The sequence below is a fragment of the Barbus barbus genome (assembly GCF_936440315.1).
Source record: "Barbus barbus genome assembly, chromosome: 34".
Lineage (NCBI taxonomy): Eukaryota > Metazoa > Chordata > Actinopteri > Cypriniformes > Cyprinidae > Barbus > Barbus barbus.
The window spans coordinates 25,539,417-25,549,620 of NC_136762.1; positions in this window are offsets into that span (position 1 = coordinate 25,539,417).

The following is a 10,204-nucleotide window of genomic DNA, read 5'->3' on the forward strand; positions in this document are numbered from 1 at the left end:
ATAAAAAAAAATAATACAAATATATAGTAAACATTTTTATTACTTTTTTAATTAAAATAATTTTTTTATAATTTTTATAAATTTTTTTAGAACCCGTAATATTATAAATGTTATATTACCTGTTCTTCGACAGTAGCATTTGCATCTTTCAAAGGCCTTATTTTGCTCATAATTAACTCTAATGTTAGATATTGCTGTTAAATGATGTTGCTTGTTATTTTAGTGTTGTTGTTTGTTTTTTAAGTTAGAGGAAGCATGTTATTGTTAATATGCAAAAAGTATTATCAAATATTTTATCAACAATTTAAAGAAGTCAATTGTAAATAATGCACCATTAAGTTGTTGACTCATAACTTTTATCTGTGGTGTCGGGTCTGTATCACTTTTGATTTATGCAAATGTGTGCATATTTAATACGATGATGCCGATGATTTTTAAATTAGTGCTGTAAAATGATTAATCACATCCAAAATAAATGTTTTTTTGTTTTGTTTTTTACATAATATATGTGTGTGTACTGTGTATATTTAAATACACGGGGGGGGGGGGTCATCTCCATGTTCATAGATCTTTTTATACATCTATGGTTTTGCTCTTATTGATGTTGAAATTATATCCAAATGTGTGAGATTTATTCCTGAACTGTCTACTTTTTCTTTGCCTTCTCTCGGCCATCTATCACTTGAGTATTAGAATCTCGCCTCATCATAATTACAATATTACATTCCAAAGGTCTCTCATTAAATAAACTACCTGTTTCACTTTAGCTCCACATATATTTAATGTGAATTTAATTTTAACTGCAAAACGATGATAGTGTCTAAAAAACCAGTAGGTGGCCGGCAAGTCACTGTCATAATGAGTCATTCATTTTCTTTTATTTTTTTTTTTACATATGCTTTATTATCAACAGGTAGCATGTACAGTTCCATATCTCAATCTATAACAACAAAAAACATTTCACATGCCTCAACATGCAGGAACAAGGGAGAAAGAGAGAAGAGAACGAGAGGGTACATACGCATCAGTTTACAGACATGTTATACATATATTAACAATTCCATAGAATATCACAATACAATTTGCTGGACAGCACCATTCATTTAATTTTTTATATTATGTGAAAATGTTAAAGGAGAATCGTTTTAATTGCTTTACTATTTTTAGATTTTGATATCACATCTACATACATTTCAATCTCCTTTTCAAGCACCATAAAAAGAGGTCTGCTTTTTGTAAACTTGCACTTATGAATGTGAAATTTACATAAAAATAAAATACAATTTAGAATAAAACCAACATCCTTTAAAGAGCGATCCTTGATATAATAACCCATAATTACATGCTTATAAGATAAAGAAAATGTTGACTTATGTCTGATTTATTACCACTTCAGTGTCATCCACAGTTATTCTTTCTCTGATATGCAAATTCAGAAGTCCGGTAGCTATAGAAACAGATATGGGGAGATTGGGCATCCCTGCCTTGAGAGGAAATCTAGGAGAGGTACCACTGCTGAGTTTGATAGAGCTATTGCAATTAGTATAAAGCATTTTAATAGATCTACAAAAGAAGGCACCTTGCGAAGAGTCTGTAACAAGCATTCATGCTCCGGGGAATCAAAGGCTTTATAATAGTCTAAGAAGAGAATAAGATTATCATTAGAGAAAAATGTGCTTTTTTTGTAGAAAGCCAGATTGACATTCATCAATTAAATTATTCAAAACACATTTTAATCTTTTTGATAAAACCAAAGCAATAATTTTATAATCGTTCTTTAGCAATGTAACTGGTCGCCAATTATCAATGAACAAGGGATCTTTATTTGGTTTTGAGATTAAAGTTATAAGTCCTTGACACAAAGTCGGAGGAAGCAAGGCTCTTTCTATGCTCTCTTTAAAAACCTCAAACAACAAAGGGGATAAAAGTTTGTTAAATGCTTTATAAAACTCATTAACCCATCCGGTCCCGGAGACTTACTATTTTTCAAAGAGTTAATTGCATCAGTAATTTCTTGTAAACTAAGAGGGGCTTCACATATATTGAACTCTTCATTATTAATCTGCTTCGTATTATGCAAGGACTCCAAAAATTCAGATGTAGATTGTTGAGAGAAATTAGAGGCATACAGATTACTATAAAACTCAGAACAAAAATTTGCAATAATTTTAGGGTCCTCCACAATATTACCTTTAATCCTCAATTTTCCAATATGATTATTTTTAGCTTGTTGCCTCTCAAGTCAAAAAAAATAAGCAGAGCTCTTTTATATAAAAGAGTTAGGATATATGGCTAACATATGAGTCACCCGATCACCTAATCTGTCAAAAAAGGCATTATTTTCTCTTTGTGAGTTGAAACCATATACATTAATAACAATACAGGTTGAATTTAACATTTCAAGGGCAAGTAAAATGTAGTGTCCAGCCGTATCACACTCAGAACTTGAAATTTTCCCTTTAAAACGATTTTTCAAGATACAAACCCCAGCAGAATGAGTGGTGATAACCATAAATCTAGTCCCCATTGCGACCTCCAAAAATGTACATCTTCAGTATCAGAATGGCACTCTTGCAAAAAACAAAAATCTGTATTAAAGCGTGTGACACCTGTCCCGAGAGCCTATCAGCGTCGCCCTGGCAACGAAGGGGAATCACCTGCACCTCATCACGGCGGGCTGATCAGACCCAGGTGCAGCGGCTTAGAGGGACGACTCAAAAGCCTCGAGCAGCACAGGAAAGGGAGAGCAATGTCTCCAGCAAGTAAGGCCAGTAACGTGTGTTTCTCTTGTCACTTCCAGACAGCTCTGGGTAACCGCTCAGCCCGCCACCTGCACGAGGACGCCAAGCACGCCACGCAGAGGAGAAGAGGGACGCAAGCACCAGAGGGGAAGAAGGCACTACACACCGACGGCACTATCACCACTTGCACTTCCTTGTTGTATTCTTTAATAAATTCACCCTCCGGGGAACTCACCTTACGCTGCACGGTTGTGTGATTCTTCAGCCCGCCACAATTTATTTATACAGCGCTTTTTACAATGCAAATTGTGTCAAAGCACTGCACAATATCAAAAAAGGAAAATAATGTGTCAATAAGTTTAAATAGTGTCTTTGCAATCAGGTCGACGATATCGCTGGAAATGAAGCGTTAATGCAAAGAATTTTTTTGTATTATTACCTCTTTTATAAATTTACAAATCAGAACATTTGAACTGGATACTCAGTCTCATTCAGTCTTTAAACAACGTAAGGAGAAAAGTATCTCCCTTTGCACTGAAAGAGGCTGTAAACCTTTATTTTCTTCCAGTTCCATTCACCTTAATTATGGTAGGGCATCCTTCGTAGTTTAAGTGGGTGGATGAATCTCGACGCCATCCGCAAAAGCACGGCCACCGACGAAGAAAGCTTTCTTGTTTTCCTTAAGTGCTTTTTCGACAGCAGGCCATAATTTCAGCCTCTTTTCTCTGTCGGCAGGAGACAAGTCCTCAGTGATCCTCAGGTGGTTGTTCTTCAGAAAGTCTGCATCTTTGGCAGCACGCCAGACAGCATCCCTGAAAAAGCGTGATGTGAACTGAAATATAATCCCTCTAGGAGTGCTGCTTCCAGGTTTGATACGACCAAGGCGGTGTGCAATATCCACGACATCAGGCAGTTTATCTTTATGCTGCGGCAAGAGACACTGGCATATTTTGATGACCTCGTGACGAACATCTTCTCCATGTTTCTCTTGAATCTGCGGGAATAGCCCTCCAGCAACGTTAGACGTCTTTCGTGCTCTTCGGCACACTTTTCAACTAAAGCAGATCTCTTCATCTGATAAGATTGACACACTGATATTATTGTATTTCAGTCATTTATTACTGTTTGGTTTCAGTGTTTGTCTGTGTGTCCATATTTGCAAATGTGTGTGTAGCTGAAGTTCAGATAAACTCCTCCTTAACAGCAAACATGAACAGAGTCCTCCTTTTCCTCTTCACTTGCTCTCTATTCCTCCTTTCTGACGGAAAGTTTTATCTTGCATCTGCTCTGGAGTCTTGGAAGGAGCCTCTTTAAATCTTTTTGGAAAGGTTTTATATATAATTTCACAATGTTCTCTGATCTGAGGAGAACTGGAGCTGTAACGGTCAGCCGATGCAGAGAGGAGGAGAGAGAGATCCAGGAAGGAAACTACAGGTGAGCAGAGAGAAAGAGAGAGACGAGATGCCAAAGAAAACAACTGTTAGACATAGTTGACAGGAAGCTGGAGTCTAGAGAGCATGCTTCATTTAAGCATGGATTCATGTGATATATATATTTTTTTATTTAATAACTGAAATAATGTTTACGCTGCACTGACAAAGCTTTCTTGAGAAAGGAAACATGCTGTTACTTTTTCTAAATCCATAAACTGACACCAACATTTTGAACTGTAACTCAAGCTTAAAGTTAAAGAAAATCAAATACCCCCCCAAATCCCATATGCTTACATTGTACATTTCTGGTGATAATTCCTTCATTTTTTCTGATCTGATCTGACTTAGTTTTTTTATGTAGTGGATGTTCAAGAAATCCCTCAAATCCCGTCAGACTTTCCTTGATGTTTGTCAGTAAAGCGTATATAATCCTCAATCTTTAAAGGTTTTTAAACTTTCTGACAAGGCTTTGTCAAGCCAACATTCACAGTTTGTATCTGAGTTATATAAGCACCTGATTCTGTATATTATTTATTTATCTATTTAGTTTTGAACATTACTTAGGCAGGATCAACTGTCTGAAATAATGAAATATGTTAAAACGTGCATTAGTGTGACACCTGAGCCAGATTTGCCCCTCAGACTGTTTAATTGGTGAGCGCTGCACTCACTGACCCCTTCACTTACATCCTCTTCCACTGTTCTGTACTACATCTGATTTACACATCAGACTCAACATTGCTGTAATGACACAGAAAATGTCTCAAAGACAGTGTTTAATGCCATGTGATTTGATATTTTGTTGAAATGCAGTAACACTCATCGATTTTGTATAGAATTCAAGTTCTTCCAGTTATATGGAATATATTAGTGTTTCATGTAAGTGTTTGTGTTTGGACTGTTGTTGTGTGTATGATGGTTTTCTCATTTAGCGAGCTTTTCTAAGTACACAGTGCGCATCTTTAATTGGGTCATTTTATGCTCAGTGTTTCCTCTTCTGTTTCCTCTACATAAGGATGTTCAGATTTATGTACACATTTATTTTGAGAACTATTTGACCCTCATGTTCTATTTGACCAAAGACCATTTACATACCTCAAAATTATACTGAAATAGATTGATACTTACAGTATTTAAACTGCCAGTCATAAGTTTGGAATAATTAAGATTTGAAATGTTTTTTAAAAAGTTTCTTCTGCTCACCAAGGCTGCATTTATTTGATCAAAAATACAGCAAAAAACAGTAATATTGTGAAATATTATTGCAATTTAAAATAACTGTTTTGTATGTGAATGTGATACAAAGCTGAATTTTCAGCATCATTACTTCAGTCTTCAGTGTCACATGCTTCAGAAATCAGTATAATGTGCTGATAAAGAAGATAGTCTTTTAGAGGATAGTATTTTTATTCAGCAGTGACGCTAAAAAGGGACACTAAAACATTTATAATGTTACAAAAGATTTCTATTTCACATAAATGCTGATCTTTTGAACTTTCTGTTCATCAAGTAATCATGGAAAAAAGGTTTCTATCATGGTTATCAAAATATATCACATGTTTTCTATCACATTAAATGCAGCAGAAGAGACCTCTTTCTAAAACATAATTTTTTAAAAAATTCTTTTAAATTTTTGACCAATATAGTGTACAGGCCAGATTTTGTGTTTTTGGTTCTTTATTACAAAATAATAACTGAATCACCATGCACTATGTTTTAAAGAGGGGCAGAAGATTTTCAGATTGGCGGTCAGAAAACACAGCAGTAAACTGGCTGTTTTGGGCTAATGATGAACAGGAAGAATTTAATGGAGGACAGAGCCACGCTTATTGCCCTCTCGGACCATCCTGAACAAACCTACACAACCACCTGTGTGTTTTTTTTGTACAGTAAGTGCAGGTTGTTTATAAAAATCATCAGCGGTCACAAAAAGAGGAAGCTAATTAGCAGTTAACAATGCAAGACAAACATGGCAAACTTCCTCACATCTCTCACCCGCCACTGCTCCACCCTAATATCCCTGAAAAGACATTTTACAGGCTTTTCACAGGAATTTTCTTGTACGCATGAATGTCAGTTCTTGTGCATATTGATAATGGAGATGTCTGCATGTTTTTCACAGACGTGTGCAGCAGCTCGGGAAAACAAGAATGTGTTCAGTGATGAGGTCACCCGGATCGGTGAGTACTGGGGAGACCAGCACATCTGCGAAGAGGCTTCTGTCTATTAAAAAATTCGATTTGTTTAAACACGGAATTCGGAAATCTTAATTTAGTCATTTTGAGAAAGGATTGGTCAAAATAAATGTCTTTTAGAGATATTTTTTTGTGTGCGTTTTCACTACTAACAATATTTCCCCTGTTTCCTGTATGAAATTCATCTGTATGCCAAACTATCAATGTCTGATAAATTGATATTACATAAAAAGTGAATGTCTTTGATAAATATGAAGACATCGTTGTGATTTTGTGTTGGTGTGGGAGGAATCTGTGAACCCCCTGAAGTCGGCAGACTCAGATGAAGTATCGTCCAGTTCCTCGCGTGACACTCACAGGAAGTGGAGGACAGAGTTTCTCTCCAGACTCCAGACCGCTGGCCTTTCATCAGGAGACGGTATGTAACTTCGACTACATATTCATATTTTCATGGATATCAAATTCTGTTAAAGTTCCATATTTGGGTTGCAGCCGTAGTCCAAATACAATCTGTACTATGTGCAGCCTTGTGAAAAATAGGTACACTTAGCATACTTTAAAAAGCTAAGTGTACTTATTTTGGAAATAATATATGCATACTTTAAAAGTATATACTTAAGTACAAACTGAATATACTGTATTTGGAAACTTAATTGCAAGTTATTTACCATTAATTGAAAATGTGTCATAGTTTACATTTATATTAAAAGCAAATAGTTGAAATTAGTGCTGATGTAATAATTTCATAATTTCTTCTGTTGTCTTATGGTATGGTTAAAGTGAATGACCTGACAAACATTAATGGTAAACTAAAATATACTTTACAGTCATTTCTGTTGAAACTTGTATGGTTTGTATTTAAATAGATTTGTTATTACACATTTGAAGAAGATGAAGATGCAATTTAGTACTTTTTAAAAATTTTATAAACAGATTAACAGCGGAATGAAACATAGATTAACATCAACAACTTGATGTAATGACCTACACCAAAGCTGATAGCAGTGACAAATGTATACACACGTTGTCACGGTGTACACACGAGGGAGGAACGAGGAACACGCAGACACGGATGTAACTCAAACACAGTCTTTACTGGACATCAGGACAAGACAAGGCAGGGCAGACATCAAACAATAATGTCAAATCACACATCGTTAAAACAACAATTACTGCACCACTGTCTTTTTGGGTAATTTGTGCAAAACCTTTTGCTAAACTGCCAAAGCTTCATTTTAACCACCAATGCAATGATGCAAGTATTTACCTTATGCTTGCGAAGGGGTGATGTCGAGATTTGCTGCTAGTTTGGTCTCCCTAGGCAAACACAGCTTACATTGCATAATAATAGTGTTAATGAGTAATAAGTAGATGATTGAATAATTACTGAATAGGAAGAATTAATAATAAGACAAAATGAAATAAAATATAAAATAAAACAAAATAAAATAAAGTAAAAATGTAATACATTTTGTTAACTAAAACACTCTCATCATAACAGGCTATGGCTAACTTTCTGTCCTTATTCCTCTTGTCTGTAGGTTTCTACACAGGCTGGTTATTACCAGAAGCAGTATTGGCCTTTATAATATTTCTGTTTGGTATCTGGCTGATGGTAACTGATGTGGCAGCGTGAGTATTATCACAGAATTGTTAATAACATTAATAATGTTGATGACCCAGCACTGATCCTGACCCTTGACCCCACAGTGAAGAGCTGTGCACCAGTGGAGACGCCTTTGTCATGTGTCCACTATGCAACATCTGCAGCTACTGGAACCTCTCCAGCATCTGCTATACTTATAAGGTGACATTCCTGCAAGTTATTAAATTATGTATAGCATTTTAAATAAGCTAAAAATAACTTTCTCTGAAAACTAGCTATCACATTTTGATCTTAAATACTTGTTCATAAATTTTCAATAGGCAGGCTAGCTATTTGACAATGGAGGAACTGTGTTCTTCAGTATATTCATGTCCCTGTGGGCCGTCACCTTCCTGGAGTACTGGAAACGCACAAGCTCCATACTCTCCCACCGATGGGACTGCTCCGAATTTGAAGACATAGAGGTGATTCAATTAGTTACAGAGTGTCTTAACCTTTAATATTTACTAGTCCTCAAACTTGCCAATGCTTTACCTCTCTTGCTTTCCATAATATTTTCATTCTGATGTTAGGAGAGGCCAAGACCAGAATTCACAGCACTGGGGCAGAAGAGCCCTATTTCCCAGAGATTCAACGACTGAGTTGTACTCTAACTGGTAACATGGTCTTCATTCTAATGGTTAGTCAATGGATTTCCATCTCACAACTGTTGAGAAATCCTCAGTAATCCCATCATGATCGAATGACCTGTATCGAACCATCCTAAGCATCATTATCTACAGATCGCAGAATACCTTCTTCATATTTTCAGTAAGTTTCTTTCTATTTCTTTTGAGACCTGACCAAATTATCTACATAGTGACTATATAGTGCTCAGACATCTTTTAGATTAGATAATTTGCATATACATTTACATGGGCATTTACATTAGCTAACACTTCTATTCAAAGTAACTTGAAGAGCCTTGTGAAAAAGAAGTACACATTTAATAAGAGTACTCATTATGAAAACAATACTTAATAAATGAAAAACTGAACTTCAAAGGTGCTTTTTTTTACTTGCGTAAGTAGGACTGTTAGTACATCTTTATATATAAATTCACAATTACTTTTATTAAAATATGGTTAAAGTATACTGAACTAAAATATACTTTAACGTCATAGCTATTGACCCTTGTGTGCCGTGTTTAAATACATTTGAATTACACATTTATACTAAAGAAGCTGCAATTTAGTACATTTAAAATGTATTAAATTTAAATGTAATATCAAATAACACACTACAATTAAAATTATAATAAAGTACTTTACATGTGCTTTAGTATGTTATTCAACAAATCAAAATAAGTGTTTAAAGAATGACAAAATATTTTTACAACGTCTGAACAAATGAATTAAAAAGTATTTTGATATTAAATTTGACATTATTATTATAAAGTGCATTTTTAAAAGTGGACTTAATTTTGTTCACTCTAGACACCATCATCAGTGATGTAACCTGGGGTCATCAGGTGTTTCGGGTCTTTCAACATCATACACCCTCACCCACTTGTGTATAGGTAGCGTGTGTGGTCCACGGATTGACACTTTTGATCCACAGTCATCTAGATGCCTTCTCAGCAGCATCCATGAGGTTCTTTAAGGCTTTCTTCTTGTACGGTCCCCTGATTCCCAAGAGCTTGAGGGCCCTGTAGAGCAACTGGCCGGCAAACCTTTGGCAGCCAACCTCGACAAGAGGCGGCGGGTATTCCATCTTCTGCTATGGCATTCACCTGCTAACTTCTCATACTTGGTCCTCTTTTGTTCAAATGCCTCTTCCATCCGGTCTTCCCAGGGCACAGTCAATTCCAGTAGAACCACCTGCCTTGATACTTCTGAAAAGAAGACCATGTCAGGCCTAAGCGTGGTTGTGGCGATGGTTTCTGGGAATTTGAGCTGCCTTGCCAGGTAATCCTTCAGCTGCTAGTTTCGAGCTGTTTCCGAGTTTCTGCTCCGTTGTGGTTTCTCTCCAGCCTTGACAAATGCGATTGAGCACTATGCTGGCTGCTGGTGCTTGCTGAGAGAGATCCCTGTGCTGAGGGTTCCTGCGATGACTCTTAGTACATAGTCGTGGTGCCACCAATAACATCGCTCTCCCAGGGCTTGATTGGATAAGGAACTGGATCAGGTGTGGCTTGACTTTCCACAACTCAGCCCACGCAATCTTTCGATCTATTACCTGTTCCCATTG